We start from the raw sequence: 16,661 nt of genomic DNA, 5'->3' as shown, positions 1-16,661 counted from the left end.
GGGCGGGGGCGGCGCGAGGCGTGGGGACCCAGCGGGCAGGGGTCCGGGCGGGGGCCGAGCGCGCGTGGGGCGCGGACGCGGGGTCGCGCGGCCTGGCTTTGTGTGGCGCCGGCGTGAGGCCGCTGGTGGCCGTGTAGGAGCTGCATGAGGGGATTCTGGAGAGTCGGTGGCCGGCCGGGCACGGGTGCTGGGACCTGAGGCCCAGTGTCACCGAGTGTGGGGCGGGGACGTGGGGCGGTGCAGCGAGGGCCCGAGGGAGCTTTGTGAGTGCGTTCTGGGTGGGGACGGGGAGCCGGAGGCTCGGGGTGTAGCCTGCTCCCGGGTGTCCGGGCTGCGAGGGCCGCTCGTGGTGACACAGGACGCGGCGGTCGCCGCGTGTCCCCGCCTGGGCCTGTGCGCAGGCCCCGCATTGAACAGGAAGCGGTCCCCGCGACCCAGGAGTCCCGTCGTGGCCAGGCCCGGGGCGCACGGGCCTTTTGGGGTGACGCCACCGGCTGGAGCCCGGGACACGCGAGCTTGGTGCCCTCCCGAAAGCGGCGCGGCGGCCAGGCCCGTGGGCCCTTTCGAGGCCGAGTCCCACGCCTTTTGGAGGCAAGAAGACCTGTGTGTGTGTGTGTGTGGTGGGGGGGGGGGGGGATACTGGGCCGAGCGCGGCAGGGGCGAGGGCTTGGCGGGGCTGGGAGGTGACATTTGGAGCTCTGGTCACAACTGGAGGCCTTCAAGGAGGAGCAGAGGGGAAGCGAAACACAAGGCAGGCTCCAGGTCGCGGCGGCCCCAGTTTCCCGGGGCGCCCGTTTTTCCCAGCGACCAGCTAGCTAGCTCCTCTCGGGGCTCCCGGTCGCTCATTCACACAGCAGGGCGGGAGTGCAGCCAGGAGCTGTGCCTGCGTCCCGGGAACCCAGGACCTGAGGACTCTGAATGGATTAAACCCGAGCGTCTTACGCTCCCGAGGACTGGGGACGTGAGGCTGCGTGCCTGCACGGCGAGCCCAGGCCGGTGCGTCCCAGCCCCACCGCACGCACTCCCGCAGCGCTTGTGTCGCGGTTCGAGCGGGGCCCCGCGCCCCCTCCCACCCTCTTTTCCAACGGCAGTGCTGTGTTGAGAATTCAAGGGCATTACATCTGGTTGCAATCTAGTTTCATGCGGCTGCTGGGCTGTTAAGACCTCGAGCTGACGTCAGAGCAGGGGAATTACTTCTTTTTATTTTATCTTTTTTTAGTTGTCTGCTGCCCTGGGAGGGGAGGCGGGTGGAGAGTGGGGCCAGGCAAGCTGTGATGTGGAGGCGCCAGCGCGATGGGAGCCCAGATCTGGGAGCTCTGCTTCCTATCCTATCCGCCTTCTCCTCCCCCATTCTCCACACTTCTCTCAGCTCCAGCCAGGCCCGGGTTGGGGGCAGTGGAGTGGAGGCCCTTCCTGGCTGACTACACAGCTGTTTCCAGAGGTTTCTCTGGGACGTGGCCCTTGGGATCTGGAAGCTGGAGAGTAATCTAGTTTCCCACCCCTCCTCCCAACACCCCAGAGGGTATGTGGGGCCCAAGAACAAGGCATAGATACAGCCATTCTAGTCACAAGGCAGCCTCTCCCTTAGAAGCCCGGCCAGGCTCTCAGCGAGAATTCCTCGGAGAGGAGAGGAGTGTATATGGGGCGATTGAGGCCTCAGAGGCCATCTTGGGAGGGGGTAAAATGTGACCTTCCCCGACAATCAGGCACCCCTCTGACTTCTGCAAGAGGGGCCTTCTGCTTCAGAAGTGTCTTTATTCCCACTGGTCCCTGAGGCCTCTGGGAGTGGGGGCAGGGTGGGGGTGGGAGTGGTATTTCTTTTAGGCCCCAAGATGAAATCCTACTATGCACACACACACACACACACACACACACACACACACACACACACGCGCGCGCGCGCGCGCGCGCCCCTCCTGCCATGTGCAAAGTAGTTTTTAGGTCACAGTATTGTTCCTACCTACAGTATATAGCAAAAACAAAAGTTTAGTGAATAAATCTACCGCGTGTGCTTTTTCTCTTCTCGTTTATTTGATTGGAAAAATGACTAGTTGTAGCCCATTAAATCTGTCTTCACAACCACCGATAGGTCACACCAGATTTGAAGAAGCGGGCCTTGGGAAATGGGTCTGCTATATATCCCCTCTACAGACAGTAATTGAGACCCTACAGTTGCTCTTTTCTCCTTACCCAAGTAATACATAGAGAGGTTCTCACTGAGAAAAATGCAAATAGCCTAAAAGCATGTGGAGTAACAGACCCTCAGCACAGGTGGCCACTGTAAAGTCATCGCATCCTCCTCCCATCGCTCACTTAATGTATGCAAGAGGCTATGTACAAAGACACAGTTTTATTTTTCCCCAAGTGAACACATAGTCAGATCTCTAATTCTACAGCCCTGGTTTCCTTTCCCTCTGGAAAAGGAGGGGAGTGAGTGAGGCGCTTCAGGGAGGACTCTGCATTGACTCCTGGCTCCACCATCTGCTGACAGAGTTGTTTACCACTCTGGGCCTCAGTGTCTCCATCTGTACAATGAGAACCCCAATGCTGACTCTAGCTGTAGGTATCCATAGATGGTTAGGTCGGTGATTCCGAGAAAGGTCAGCTGCTGCGTCTTCCCGGCTGCCATGGCTGTCTTCTGTGGCGACAGCAGCACATACTTGTCCTTTTCTGCTTCAACCAGCTGCTTGGGCTGTGGTATGTATGTGTGTTTGTGGTTCCCAGGGAGGAGGAGCCATGTGCATTGGCAATGATGATGCCCTCAGACCACGGTTCTTTTGGGGACAGGCCCTGGATGCCAGGCCCTAGCAAATGCAGACTGTGTGAAGACCTAGTGTTTTCAAAGCCATGTCAGGGTCTCTAAGCAGGGTCTAACCTAGGGAACTAGGTTACTGCCCACTGCCAGGTATGTGAGACCCAGGTAACTAACAGCCAAGATCTTTATGGAAGAGAGGGCTGTGAGCAAGTGATAGACAGGGCAGAGGTAGAGAAGGAGGAAAACGTTCCTGCTGCTCTTGGGAGCCTTTGTGTCTTGGCCACTTGACTCAGGAGAAATGGTGAAGGAGCCATTGTGCCAAGGCTTCCTTGTTGGCCTCCTTGCCATCTTTTTCTGAACTCCAGTAGCTACCTTGAAGCAAGCCTCTTTTTGATTTCTGAACAGAGGCTAGCCTGGGGTCCTTTGCACATTCCCAGGGTTCTCTCTGCCCTCTGCTTTGCTCCTGCACACTACCCTCCTTTCGGTTCAGCTATTTTCGTGCCAGCCTCTTGAGTTTGCCTGGGCTGCCCTTTCCACCTGGGTGCCCTTCATCTGCCTCCCAAGACCCAAACAGACATCCTGTCTCCTCCTCCTGACCTCCAAGAGAATGAGTCATCTCTCTTTGTCTATGTCAGTGGCCTAGCGTGGATCTCTGAATGATAGGCCCTTCTGCCTTGCACATGAGGCTAGAGCAGCTGAGCCCCAGTGCCTCCTTCCAGGGCCCACAGCCAGGGGCGGGAACTAGAACTCAGATGCTTGGGAATGCTTCCTGGTAGGGGCCCAGGTGAAGTGCAGAGGGTAGCAAACTCAGAGGCCCCTTTGATCCTTGGCTGGTGCCTGTTCTCTGTGAAGAAAGTGTGTGTGTGTGTGTGTGTGTGTGTGTGTGTGTGTGTGTGTCCATGCTCCTGTGCACTAGGAAGAAACCTAGGGGACTGGAAGAAACTGGCTCATCCTGTTTCTCCAAGAATGAGGGTGAGCTGTGCCCCTTTCCGGTGGGTCACTGAAGACCTAAGATTGGAATGTGACACCAGGGAGGGGGAGGCCACAGGAGGCACAGGCTGAGGCTTGGCTGCCAAAAGACAAGAATTTGTTCTGCTGGTTCTGGGCCCTTGAAACAGAAGGGCAGGAGTGGGAGAAACAGAGATTCTCAGAGAAGCATGTACAGGGCTGAGGTGTGCGGTGTGGGGTGGGGGAGAGGGAAACCTTGGGAGCCCATAGTAGGGGAGAGGGGGACTTATGGGACTGTATGAGAAACTGAGGTGTTCTTGCTACAGATGAATAGGCTTATGTTCAGGAGAGAAAGCAGCCACATACAGGAGGGCTCTGGCCACACCAGATGTTTCTTCATTAGTTCATTGGTTCTTTGAGCATCATTGCTGTGCTCAAACTGAACAACCCAGTGTTCAAGGCTTTTGAAGTGTTGTCACTAGGTAGACACTCAACAAATGTCCCATTTTTACACAGTTGCTTGCCTGGAGCAATAGGGTCCTGTGAAGAGGAGAATGGTTGCTCCAGGGCCCTGGATAGGGAAGTGGTATGTCATTGGTTGGCAGCTGTGGATGAGATGTTGGAACCAGCCAAGGAATCTTTTCCCCTTGCTCTCTGGACTCAATGCCATCAGTGTCAGCACAAGGTAGGCTGTGCTTAGTCTGTAGGCCTGAGCTGCTCACTTTGTGTGTGTGTGTGTGTGTGGTGGGGGGCTGCTGCTGCTGATGGAGAGGGCTAATGGGATCAGGCAGCAGGTTTGTTTAACACCCACCCAGACTTGTAGGAGCTTGCAAAAGGGTATGCAGGGGGAGACTGTTCATCTACACAGTGGACTCTCTTGGGACAGATCAGCAAGCACCAGATAGATTAAGAATCAGAGAAAATGTCTGAGTTCCAGCCACTGCTGGAATTAGGGGAGCCACTTCTCTTCAGCATCATTTTTTTCTGTCAAGAATGGGAATATGAATTGCTATCAGCATTAAAAGTGACAATGGCCTTGTGTGTTTTGTGATCTAAAAAGAAAAGAGGGTCCTATAGCTTCAGGACATAAAGATTTTCAGTGAGGCCAGCCTGAGTTCAAATCCTAGCATCAGCTACTGTTTGGAGGGCTCTATTTTCCTCCATTTTAAAATGAGCATAATAAGAGGGTCTTGCTGGCACACAGCCCTTACCACTTGGCTGTTATTGTTGGGTTGATATTTGTTTTTGTGATGTTCTGATGAAAGGCAGAGTCTTTAGCTTGCTAGGCAAGTGTGTATCAACCGTGTGCTGTATCCCAGTGCCGGACTGTTATTCTTACTGCTAAAGAGCTTTGCAACATGGACAAGGTATCAATGACTGTCTCCCTTGACAAAGTCACCTCTAGCCCTCACTTACAAAACAGGGAGTCCAATGCCTATTTCTCTTCTGACAAGGTGGAGGTCAGTGTGGGGAAGGCACATGAAAATGACTGGCTTCTGGCCACAGTTTCTGTTTGCAAAGGGACTTTGCCCCAGTGATTTGAGTGGACCCTAAGAAAGTGCCCAGCAACTTGTGACTTAAGTGGCAGTGTGACCAGTTTCATTTGTACATTCACGTCTGCCGAGTGATCCAGGCTTCAAGGGATATGGCCATCCCTAAGGCATAGTTCGTTTGTTTTCTTTTTTCTTTCCCTCCCTCCCGTCCTTCCTCTTTCCTCCTTTTTCTTTCTTTCTTTCTTTCTTTCTTTCTTTCTTTCTTTCTTTCTTTCTTTCTTTCTTTCTTTCTTTCTCTCTCTCTCTCTCTCTCTCTCTCTCTCTCTCTCTCTCTCTCTCTTTCTTTCTTTCTTTCTTTCTTTCTTTCTTAGTATGTGTGTTTTGCCTGCATGTATGTCTGTGCACCAAGTGTGTGCCTTGTGTCTGTGGAGGCCAAAGAGTGTGTTAGAGCCCCTGGAGTTGCAGTGGGTTCTTTTTTAAGTATGTATTATTTCTGTGTATGTATGTGTCTGTCTGTGGGCATGCCATGTGTGACCCTGGAGCTGGAGTTACAGGTGATTACAAGCCACCCTCATGTGGGTGCTGGGCTCTGCACTTCTGTCCTCTGGAAGCAGCAGGTGCTCCTTTAACTGCTGAGCTATGTCTCCAGCCCCTCCTCGGCATAGTTCTAAGCACCCTGGCTGCCCAGGTTCTGACCCAAATAATGTTGCTTGGGCAGGTTACCTATCTCCTTTGCTCATTTTCCTTGTTTATGAGGCAAGAGGCAAGGAGCACCCTTCCTTTTAGACATTCCTAATGGCAGAATGAGGAAATCTGAGTTCACACAGATGAAGCACCGTAGTGTCTGATATGTACAAAGTGTTCTCTTAGCTAGGCTGTGGTGATGCATGTCTTTAGTCCCAGCACTCAGGAGGCAGAGGCAGGTGAATCTCTGTGTTTGAGGCCAGCCAGGGCTACAAAGAGAGTTCCAGGATAGCCAAGGCTACATAGAGAAACCCTGTCTCAAAAAACAATCCTCCCAAAAACCCAAAACCAGTCAACTAACCAACCAACCCCCAAACTCAGAAATGTCTCTCCTTACTTGTTGGTGCCTGGGGGAGGTCAATCTAGCCAGCCCTTCTCCTTCCAGAAGTACCACCTACTGGAAAGGGGTAGTGGTCACTAGCCCTGCTAGAGCAGCCGGCTTCTGGACCAGTACTCACTGCTACCCTGTCCCAGACAGGCTACCAGGGTAATGTAAGGCTGGCTATAGAGAGCCCCTGTGAGGCTGAGACGATGAAACCCTATCTGGTATCAAGTGAGCTTCAGACTTGAAAGAACTTTGACATCTAATGTTAAAGTCAGAAGTGTTTTCTAGTTGAGTCACCGTCCATTACCAGAGGCTACCAGACTGTTACTATGTGACTAGTTTACAGAGGTCCGTCAACCTCCTACAACTTCTGCATCCTCACTTATTAAATGGCCAAAGCATCTATGATACATTTTTTAAAATACCTGTGATCCAGATCTAGAGTGGGGAAGTTACACATTGTGTGCTGATTGCTTTGTCACCAAGTGCTGCAGTTGATTAGCACTGTCATAGAGCTCAAATGGGCCTGCCTTCTGGGAGCTTCTAGTCTAAAGGGGAAAATGATCCATGGTCTCGATTAGGATAAGGTAACTTCTTATCTTATCTAGGACTACACTGTTCTAAGACTGAGCAGAGCTGTGCATTCAATTATTTCAGGGACACCAGGATAGGCTGTGGAGAGGAGGCTATCAATTCTAGGTAATTTTGTCACTTGGGGGATGTTTGAGTCATGTCTGGAGGAATTCTCGGTTGTCTCAGCAGAACACTGCAGTCCACTGTCGCTATAACAACAAACCAGCTGGCCAAGACATCTATAGTACTGTAAGGGCTCAACACGCCTTGCTGCAAGGTAGTAGTAGCCACACAGACATAGCCCTGCCATTTTGAAGTGTCTAGCCTGGTGGGTACACTGGCACTGCAGAAAGGACTGTAATAATCACAATTGCATGATGAGTTGTGACGTCTAAGCTCAAAGGAAAGTGCAGAACCAGCAATGGCCTTCTGCAATCCTAGTCCAACCCGGTGGCCCAATCTCAAAGCTTCAGAGGTGGAGGAGAAGGGTATCATTGCAAGGCTGGCTGCTGGAAAAGGCTCTTAGGTCAGCCTTAGGGACCTGGGAGAAGCTTCCCGAGGTTGAGGGATGCTAATGAGAAACCTCTTTCACTCTGTCTGGTTTGAAAGCTGCAGCTCTTCTGTTACACTGTGGAAACAGAAGACCAGGTTAGGTATGAGAGAATAGAGGCCATTGCTATCCCAGGCTGCTCTGGAACCAAATCCTAGATTCTAGCCTTTGTTTGGATTACATCCTCTAATAGGTGGGGAGAGAGAGAAGAGGAAGAACAACATTTTCATGTCAAGCACAGAGAGGAGTGGGATGGGAAGCAATCCTATGTATACCTTTGAGACAGCACAGAAAATCCCCACTGTGGCTCAAAATAGCACTAAAAACAGGGTTTGCCAAATCAGACTTAGCATAACGTTGATGGAGCTGGCTTTATTCCCTTGGGGTGACACTGTCTCTTGGGAGCTTAGGGACGTCAGGTGGGGTGGCTGTGGCCTTTACCAGAAGTTTCTAGAGGTCAGAGATGAGAAGAAGTGATGGGATACCTGTAGACAAAGCCATTTGGTGAAGGCGAAGGGAAGGGAGCTCTGACTCCTCTGATGAGTGAAGGCCTGTCTCTCATTGTCAGGAGAGCTATCATTTAAGCTGTACCTGCTTTGTGCCAGGTATTGGGTGGTCCTCTCTAAGTCTTAACTGTTCTGTCAAAGAAACTAAAGCTCAGAAAGGTTAAGAGACCCACATGAGCTCAATCAGTTGAGAATCACAACTACTGGGCTCCAAGTTAACCCTGTTTACCACCTCTCCTTTCACATTAGTCATTCACTCATTTCATAGATAATCAGCTGCTGTGAAATGACACTGTTTTCAGGTAAGAAAAGTTTAAGGTTTGGAGACAGACAGCCCTGAGGTTGACTAGGGAGGTTTTTCTTCCTGTGGGTTTTTCTTTTGGTTTCCTCCATTCTTGGGTGGGCATAATGTTTTCATCCTGGAAGTGGCCATAGGGGTTAAACTCAGCCTGGAAAGGGAAAGAGGCCCCAGGGAGGGAAGGACCCGCCCTGGGCCACCCAGCTTGGCAGGGTGCAATAAAAGCTCTGGTGGGGGAGCCAGGCCAGATTGCCTATCTCTGTGCTATATCAGTGTCGAATTTCTTTATTTGAATGAGGAGAGAGGGCAGCCTCCCTCTGCAGGTAGAGAAGGTGGTGTGGAATGTGGCTGTTTGTTTTTCTTTGCCCGTGAAAGCCTTATTTCAGCTCACTTGGCTGTGCAGGGCTTCTGAGACACAAGATGTTCTCTGGGGTGCCTAGCTAAAGTGGACACTGAAGGCACCCACCAACCGAGGGGGAGCTGGGAAACAACCCTGCTTCATCGAGGCCTCCTGGCCCCCTTCATCTCCATATCTTCTGGCAGACTCCAGGTTGCTTAGAAAGCCAAGGCAGCCTTTCTTACAAACAAATCTTGTTCACATGGAGAGGGGGAGACTAGCTGAGTCTATCTGGTCTTCTTTCTCTACCCAGGCATTGCCCACCCAGCTAGCTCCCTTTATTTGGAGACACCTTGAAGGGGCACCAGTGTCATCGTCATTTGTCAAGCCATCAAACTGAGAGCCCCTGGTACAAGGGAGGTGGATTCGAGGAACCACGGGGTGATCATGAGGCTGGGCTTTCTGCAATGGCTGCCCCTCTTTCCCTTCGGCCCCTCCTCTTCAGCCCGCTGGCGGCTGGGAGAGGAAGCCCTGCCGGCAGGTAGCAGAGAAAAGACATAAGATCCAGGGGGGGAGTCGGAGTGAAAGCAAACAAACAGGCCTTTGTGTGGCTTCAGATTGGCGGCTCAGAAGGGAAGCCAGGCCTGTGGTAGGCGAGAGAGGGAGGAGGTATGGGAGGTCGAGCTGTAGTTGGGTTGTGGGTAGCCAGAGCTGGATGACGAGGCCCATTCCTTGTAGACAGGCAATGCTTGGGCCCTGCCACTTGACTTCTGTACAGATCTAACAGACTCACTCCCTGGAACTATCATACCTTAGGACTGTTAAAGGCCTAGTCAGTGTCGAGCTCCCATTCCACTCTGCTGCTTGTGACTGCAAGGAAGAAGTGGAGTAGTAGGGAGGGTATCGTGGCCACCCGGGAGGACATACTTTCCAGAACCAGGAACACGGTGGGAATTCCAGTGGGGAGGCAGCCCTGTGGAGCAGGAAGGTTTACTGTGCAGTGACAGGCAGTGGGTGTCTGTAGGTAGAGATAAGTATCACAAGCCCCCACGACTAGGAGTCAAATTGCCCTATCACTGGTGCAGGCCACCAGGTTGGGGGCACAAGCCCGTAGACCGGTTTGCTCGCAGAGCGTGTGAGGTCTTGGGTAGTATTGGTAGTGGAGCTGTATTCTTTATCCTAGTGAGGACACCCGCACCAGCCCGGTTGCTCAGACCAGGACCCAAGTCTACTGAGGCGCGGTCCGGCCAGACGATCAGGCAGCTGCGTGGTTGCTCCGGGGCCATTTCCTCTCCTCTCCACGACCTCGAAACGGGCGGCGGGAGGGCAGACGCCCGCGCTTCCTGCCCGCCAGCCCGCGGCGCCCCCCTAAGCAGCGTTCCACACGGGAGGTGCACGGGGCGGGGCGGGGTGGGGCGGGCACTGAGTCGCCATGGCAGCTCCTGGCCCGTCATGCTCCGCGCTGCTGGGACCGGCAGCCAAGGCCCCGCCCCTGTTAGAGCCGGGCCCCTTTCCGGGATTGCAAAGCCGGAGGCGTGGCTTCCAGACCTGGGAAGGTACTCTCAGGGTTCTCGGCTGTCTAGCTGAGAGGAGGGATACCGCTTTCCCCTCCCCCGGGTGCCACAGCCTGGGTGCTTCTTTGCGCGGTCCTTCACGGACGAGGCGCGGGGAGCGCCCCGACACTCTCTTACACTGGCAGAGTTGTGCCCAGAGGTACTCTCTGGTCCTCGACAGAGCCCAGCACTTGGCCTCTTGTAGCTGGCAGACATTTGGTTGCCTGGCCAGGAGGTACATTCTTACATTCTGAGCCCGGGCTTCATCGCCTGCCCTGGGGAAACTTGTAACTAAACTTTGTTGCCAAGTTTGACCCTTGTAATGCTGCCCTCTCTCCGCATGCTTTTCATGCCTTGAATCCCTAACTTCACCCTCCTGATCTGCTTTCTTTCCTCTAGTCCAGTAAGAGGCTCCAATTCAGTTGGCTTCTGCCCCCTTCTGCTTGTATGGAGCAGGCAGCTAAATTTAATACTGGTCTTTGGGTCTTGGCAAGAAGATTGCCTCTTAAGCTGCTGGACTCTGCCTTTCTTCAGCCTCACCCAGGGCACACACAGGAGGATGAGAGTAGGTTTTTATGGAAGCAGAAGGATGTATCTTGATATGTAGGCCAAGAGTAGTGGTGCACACTTGTATCTCTAGCGCTTCAGGAAGCTGAGGTTGATAGGCTAGCAAGATTGAGACCAGCCTGGGTTGTATAATGAGGAGTTCTTGTGTTTGAAAACAAAACAAAACTTCCCAATTGTAAGAATTTTCTAGTCTGATAATCTGAATATGCTGACTGTATTTGAGAGATTCAAAAGTAGGAGAACCAGACCCACCCAAGCCTGACATCCCAGCTCCTTTTGAGGTTGAGTGCATCAGGAGTTTAGGATTAGCCTGTGCAACATACCAAAACCCTCATCTCAAAAACGATATAGGACCGGTGAGATGGCTTAGCAGGTAAAGGGCCTGCTACAAAGCCTTGTGACCTGAGTTCAGTTGTGGTTGAAGAAAACTGACTCTGGCAAGTTTTCCTCTACACACATACTCACTCATTCACACTATATGTGTGTGTGTGTCCTAAATTCTTGAAAAACAATATGGAATGAGCACAACAAATGCAAAGAATGAAAGAGTCATACTGTATGTTTGGACTTGTAAAGTATTTGATGACTTTAATAGCTTTTTTTTCTTGCTATAAAAGGAGAACAGGCTTATTATAGAACTTTTGGAAAATATGATGAATTAAAAGGAAGAAATTTACCCATGTTCTAGTCTCTAAAGGCATTGCCTTCATAGGGTTATCCTTACTGTGTATGCTACCACTCTTGTAGGTACCTGAAGTATATACTCTGCCTTTCTCATATAATGCCATACAAGGTACGTTAGCATTCTGCCTAAACTCCACCCCACAGTAAGAGGCAGAGAAAGGCTGGAGAGATGGCTCAGCTATTAGGAGCACTGACTGCTCTTCCAAAGTTCTGGAGTTCAATTCCCAGAAACCTGGTGTCCCCAACTCCCAGGATGTCACCATATTGATGCCAAACTTAGTGTGGACACCCGATCGGCATAGTGCACTACAAGGTATCATCCTCTGTTCTGTGTATCCATGGGGATCTGAGATGGGGAGTTTTAATCTTAGGAGAGCTAGCAGCCTGTTGGGCTACCCAGGTAGTCATGCCACTCATCTCTCTGTCCACAGACCCTTGGCAGGTCTCTTTTACTGCCATTAACCTCTAACAAGTGTCTTGGACCAGGCATCTTTCTTTTCTTTTTTTTTTTTTTTCCCGAGACAGGGTTTCTCTGTATAGCCCTGGCTGTCCTGGAACTCACTTTGTAGACCAGGGTGGCCTCGAACTCAGAAATCCGCCTGCCTCTGCCTCCTGAGTGCTGGGATTAAAGGCGTGCGCCACCACGCCTGGCCCAGGAGTCTTTCTTGTAAGAGTGGTTGAGGAAGCCACCTATTCTGTACAGGAACCCAGAAGGTTCTTGGCCCATGTTGAGCCCTGGGCTCAAGCAAAGACTTTGATTTGGCTAGACATACAAGGCTGGAAAGGATCAAACCCAGTCTCAACCAGAGCCAGGCAACCTTCCCTCAGACCTAGAGACTTGTGTTCATCTCTTGACTATTCTTTTTGTCTGGTCTTGCTGAGAATCAGGGTCTGCTGTCCTAGCTCCATAGCCTCTCACTGGAGGCATGTAGGCCTGGCACAGGGTACAACCTTCCTATGTCCAGACAACTCCCAGACCTGGCTCTGAACTACCCTGCCCTCATCCACCCTGTAGCCAGCCTCTTTTCTTCTTTTATCTTCACAGTGCAGTCTTAGCCACCCAGGCCCTCTGAGGTAGGCCTTGGAGGATCTCAGCTGCTAGATGGATTGCACTGGAAAGGCTTCTAAGACTGAGGGTGAAACGCTTCCTAGACAGAGAATGTTGAATTTGCATTTTGAGTGGCAGCTAAATTCAACAGATGGAAACACCATAGACTGTCCCTGGCCCGGCACAGGGTGTCAGGAGCAGTAGCAAACCCTCCCTGGTCACCGCCTGCCACCATCAGTGTGTGCTGTTGACAAGGTACAGTTGGCCTGTTGTCAGCATGCAACATCAGTCCTGTACATTTTATTTTATTAATAAGCTTACTGATGTGATGGCTATTAAAGGACAGCTCACTTCACCTGCATGGATGAGTCTGCCAGGTGATGGCAGAGATTCTTTGTCTGCACATGATTGATTTATCTGAGTTCCTTCCTGTGGGCTGGGCACCACCCCTGGGTGGAATTTACCTATCTGAGGAGATGTGTGAATTCATGGTCCTGTCAGTTTGTCCCCTGTTCCTCATTTTTTTGAAACAGGGTCTCACTATGTGGTCCAGTGACCTTAAATTCATGGTCATCTTGCTGCTGAGGCTCCTCAGTGCTGGCGTGCAGGTGCGTGCTGCTCCACTGCCTTTTGCTTAGTTATCTATAGTTACTCTTTCTTTTCTTGTTTTCTTTTTCCAACATGCTCTTTATATGTAGTCCAGGGTAGCCTCAAACTCGTGATTCCTTTGCTTCATTCTCCCAAATAATGGCGCCACTGCAGTGGTTCTCAACTTCTTAATGCTGTGACCTTTCACTACAGTTCCTCATGTTGTGGTGACCCCCCCCAACCATATAATTATTTCCATCTCCACTTCATAACTGTAATTTTGCTATTGTTGTTATGAATCATAATGTAAATATCTGTTTTTCCAACAGATTAGGGTTAGGGAACCCTGTGAAAGGGTTGTTGGGCTGCAAAAGGGATCTTGGCCCACAGTTGAGAACCACTGTGCCATTGGGTTTGTCACTGTGTTCAACGAGGTTATTGTTGGCTCTGTGTGTGTGTGTGTGTGTGTGTGTGTGTGTGTGACTGCTACTCTTGGTTGTCAACTTGACTACATCTGGAATTAACTAAAACCCAAGCACCTGTGAGGGATTTTTCTTAATTTAATAATTTGAAGTGGGAAGACCCATTTTTTACTCCATATCTTTTGAAGTAGGGAGAGCTAACATCCACACACCCCTTTGTTTTTTTGAGACAGGGTTTCTCTGTAGACCAGGCTGGTTTGGAAGTCAGAGATTCACCTGTCTGCTTCCCAAATGCTGGGATTAAAGGCGTGCACCACCACACCCGGCTCTCCTTTAATCTGGGTCACACCTTCTGCTGGCAACCTATATAAAGGACATGAAAGGAGGGTTGCTCTCTGTGCCTGCTTGCCCTTATTCCTGCTGGCAAGTCGATTTCACTGGAATGAGAGCCTGCTTCTCTGGGGTTCTGGCATATATACATCTAGACCAGCTGAGACATCTAACCTCATGTACTGAACAACTATTGCATTCTTTGACCTTCTGTTGCTAGACAGCCATTGGACTAGCTGGACCACAGCTTGTGAGCCACTCTAATAAATTCATTCTCTCTCTCTGTCTCTCTGTCTCTCTGTCTCTCCTCTCCTCTCCTCTCCTCTCCTCTCCTCTCCTCTCCTTTCCTCTCCTATCCTCTCTCTATGAGGTCTGTCCCTCTGGAGAATTCTGACTAATTATACAATATGTTAGAGGGGCTGCTGGTTTTTATCAAGTTTCCAAATCATACATGCTTTAGTTACATGTAAGGGGGTTGTGTAGTATGTGAGTTTGTGTCATGCATAAGTAGATGATGTCTGGTGGCTATACATCTGTATTTATGGTAGGGACCAGTATATGGTTATATGGCTATTGTTGTGGTTGGTAGATTCTCCTGAGTGTGACTCAGTTTGTGTGCATGTGTGCCCCATGGAATGAAGCATCTCTGCATTGCCACCATGCTGTACCCTCAGCCTCTATGTTGTTAGCACTGGTGTTTCACAGCAGGCTTTGAACTGCCAATCTATGTGCCTCTGTTCCCCAAGTGCTGTACCACTATACCACGTGTCACTGTTGGGTAGTGGCCACAAGCAGAGTTATTCTTTAAGAGGATTTGTCTTTGTGTCCTGGAAGGACTGGGTTTCTGACCATCCTTGGTGACCTTAGTGTAGCTGGACCATGGATCCAGGAAGGGCTGCTTTGGTGGTTGAGGGTCACTTAACTTTCTTTTGGCACAACTAGTCTTCCTATCCTGTGGTGTCAAGAACAGAGGGTATTGGGGAAGTGACATCACAGTGGTCCAGGCCCATTTTTCATAGATGGAGAAACTGAGGTCTGGAGGGACACACAGCTTTTTAATGGCCCAGCCAGGGGCCAAACATGAGTTCTACTGTGGGGGCTTAGTTTCAAGGTAGCCCTTGCTCCTTGCATGGACCTCCATACCTTTCCTGGAACCAAGCAGGTGGGCCTCTGGCCCCTTTGGTCCCTTTCAGGGCAGCTGGTGGCAGACTTAGATCATGGAGACCTGCATGGCCAAGGCAGAGAGGGCTGGGGTTTGTTATGGAGTACTAACCAGGACTCAAACACAGCATGGAGTGATGCGGAGCTCTGCATCCTGAAGCCCATTCCTTCTCTTTAGTAGCTAATATCTCTGTATTGTTACCCTACTGGGCTGCTCTGGGACCTGGAGTCAAATACCTTTGCAGAATAGCTGGTAGCTGAGAGATGGGCTAGCCTTCTGATTAAGTGGGGGAGGTATTGAGTCTTTCCCCTAGGCCTGCTCAGTTCAGTTGTGAAAGGGCAACAGTGAAACCCAGGTCCCCTTAGGTCTGACTAGGAGGCAGGAAAGGCCACTAAAGAACCAGGTTTTCTTTGCCATTGTGGCTATTTGTAGCAATAATATATTTCATCTGGTAAACAGCTGTGTGTGGCAGACCTATTGTGTGCAGGCACTGAAATTATCTGTTGTTGCTATGAGCCCTGCTCATAATGAGGGATGGCCAGGATGAACCTGTAATTGAAGAGCCTGCCTACCTGTGTTGTCATGCACTCATGCATTCATATGTGACACAAGCCAAGGAAGAGGCCAAGGAGGGTGCAGTACTTCTCATGGAAACAGGAGTCCTGGTAGGATAGGGGCTAATCTGGCCACTGTGGAAAGGCACAGTTAGTCAGAGCCATGTGGTCACAGGCAGATAGCTGCCCACCTTCTATACTATACTATACTATACTATACTATAGGATCTATAGGCTCCTCAAAGGCTGACAGCTTCCTTGTAACTCAAGCTGAGTGTAACTCAGGTGGTCAGAGAGAGTCTCATTTCCCAGTGCTCTTCCCCTCCACCCAAGGTTTCAGTATCTCTTGGCTACAGCTTCCTTTGGAATTCACCATGCTCTGTCCCAGGGGATGCCTACAGCACAGCACAGCACAGCTGCCTCAGGACCCACCTACCATCTCCTTTTAGCCCTTTTGCTGTCCCAACCACCCAACTTGGGCTGAAGAAAGCAGTCAAGAGATGAAATCAGAGGATAGGCCCGGTTTCTTTCCTTTGCCAGACAGCATTCAGTATTAATGCATTCATTCATTTATTCATGTGTCTAGTATTTTTGAATACCTGTTAGTAACCATATAAAACATGTGTTGGCCCAAGGGGTCCTCCTGTCACATGCAGCCCACAAACCTAATTCCTATTGTTTTTGTTTTCAGTGTTTTTGAAACAGGGTCTCACTGTCATCTGGGATGGCTAGGAATTCATTATGTAGCCCAGGCTGGTCTTCAATCATGGTCATCTTCCTGCCTTAGTTTCCCAAGTGCTGAGATTACAGGCACAAACAAACAGCTGCTTCATACTTATCTTGAAGTCTACCCATTGGTTAGGAAATGGGGGTAAATTCTTCAGCAATTCACCTGAACTTTTCAATTTTACCATCCTAGATGGCTGATGCTCTCCTCACCACCTCTCTTATTGTTCCTCTTGGCTGTGATCCATAAATGGTAGTAGAGTTTCCTGGTTATGAGCCCTGGATGAAGTTCAAATCCTTATTATGGCTTTAAAGAAAGAAAATTCACATGGTGGTGGAGGTGGTGGCACACACCTTTATTCCCAGCATTTGGAAGGCAGAGGCAGGTGAATCTCTGAGTTTGAGACCAACCTAGACTACAGAGCTATTTCTAAGGCAGCTAGGGCTACACGGAGAAACTTGTCTCAAACAAAACAAAACAAAACAAACAAAAAGATG

General features: G+C 50.6%; 1 protein-coding gene across 6 annotated transcripts in view; it reads left to right on the top strand.

Moving 5' to 3' along the window:
* Rai1 (retinoic acid induced 1) overlaps nt 1-16,661 on the top strand; it is a 92,468-nt gene that overhangs the window by 387 nt on the left and 75,420 nt on the right. The window lies entirely within an intron of this gene.

Source organism: Mus caroli, unplaced genomic scaffold (genome assembly GCF_978045245.1).
Source record: "Mus caroli unplaced genomic scaffold, Mus_caroli_1 scaffold_13, whole genome shotgun sequence".
Classification (NCBI taxonomy): domain Eukaryota; kingdom Metazoa; phylum Chordata; class Mammalia; order Rodentia; family Muridae; genus Mus; species Mus caroli.
The sequence above is the reverse complement of the archived record's forward strand: the minus strand, read 5'-3'. Positions and strand labels throughout refer to the sequence as shown.